The 1,456-nt window shown below is 35.2% G+C and overlaps 1 protein-coding gene across 1 annotated transcript in view; it reads left to right on the forward strand.

The window, feature by feature from the left end:
* chic1 (cysteine-rich hydrophobic domain 1) overlaps window positions 1-141 on the forward strand; it is a 5,836-nt gene extending 5,695 nt beyond the window's left edge. The window contains exon 6 of the mRNA XM_031302988.2: window positions 1-141. This exon is cut by the window's left edge and continues 934 nt beyond it. The gene's annotated coding sequence lies outside the window, so the exon portion shown is untranslated.
* Window positions 142-1,456: the final 1,315 nt, after the last annotated feature.

Consider the following 1,456-nt stretch of genomic DNA (forward strand, 5'->3'; position numbering starts at 1 on the left):
ACCATGTGGTCTTTGCCAATTAAGATGACATTTAATGAGTTGTCATCCATTAAAACTGGAGATGGTTGCATCTCTAATGTGCAGTTGGAAGATTATGATTTGATTTGATTTATTTAATTGTATCAAGAATGCCTTACACATAAAAAGACATCAAATACAATCGAGGATAAAAACACAATAAAGTCCAGGACTTATTTCCATTGTGGTCCTCAACACATAACATCAGGACAAGACAAGACACTTACAGAGTGTGTGATAATCAGTGACATAACATAAAATCATTTTTCTTTATTTAAAAAAGAAGAAGTTATTTAATCTAATATTTAAACCTGTCTCTTCCAGTCATCTATTTAAAAAAAAACATTTTATCCCAACTTTGCATTATTTTTTTTAATGATTTGTACTTTTCCCTGTGCTGTGTTTACTCCTTCTGATGTGTTAGGAAGCACATACGTCTACAGTACATGGCGTATCGAGCAGATGGTTCTTTTGTTTCAGTCATTCTGTCCAGTGTTAGAATTATTTTCCTGAGTCTTAGTGAAGAGATTGCTGCATTGTGTTGTATTGGAGTGCCTCTGGAATAGTTGGTGAACACAGAGAAGACAGGTTGAAATCTGTTCTCTTGTACAAAGGAGATTTGAAATCCTCCTCCCTGTATTGTCCCTGTTACAATTCCTGTAAATGTTCGTCATGGTGAACCTAATCCTCACGGAGAGAGAAAATAAATTGTTGATTTTGAATTTCATTTGCTTCCTTTTTCATTTGAAATCATTCTGTTATTTACTGTCGCACTCAATGAATGATGTGTCATCTTAGTAAAAACAGATCATTCTCGACCAAAGCCCACTACAGAAATGTGGCTATTTGTCATGTTTAACAAGGTGTTGAATCGTTAACTTTAACAAGACAGTCCGCAATTAGTCGACACATTTGTTAAACTCAGGAAAGCTGTTAACATAACCTGCTGCTACTTTCTAATGTTTTGGATCAGTGGTCAGAGAATACTGGACCATGTCTTTACTTCATCTCACCACAACCCCCAAATACTGAAGTGGTGGGCTTCACTTTAGTCTGGTTGGTTTTATGGCCCTTTGTTTTCTTGTTTTCACATTCAGTCTTTCCCTGTTTAGACACAAGTTTTCAGTCACCATTTACTGCACAATTACTTCAATAGTTTAAAGCTGCCACTACTAGTTTTAGTTCATTTCTAATATCATTTGTAATGGTAGTATGAGAGGTCACCAATAGGATAATAAAGTTGTAACCTGTCCTGCAACAAGAAGTACTTTTGCTTTGGGTATTTTAAGTACATTTTGCTGGTAATACTTATGTACTTTTACTTAAGCAGAGCTTTGAATGCAGGACTTTTACTTGAAACAGAGTATTTGCACATTGTGGTATTACTACTTTTACTTAGGTAAAGGATCTGAGTACTTCTTCCACCACTGGCAATTCA

This window comes from Sander lucioperca, chromosome 1 (assembly GCF_008315115.2).
Source record: "Sander lucioperca isolate FBNREF2018 chromosome 1, SLUC_FBN_1.2, whole genome shotgun sequence".
Classification (NCBI taxonomy): domain Eukaryota; kingdom Metazoa; phylum Chordata; class Actinopteri; order Perciformes; family Percidae; genus Sander; species Sander lucioperca.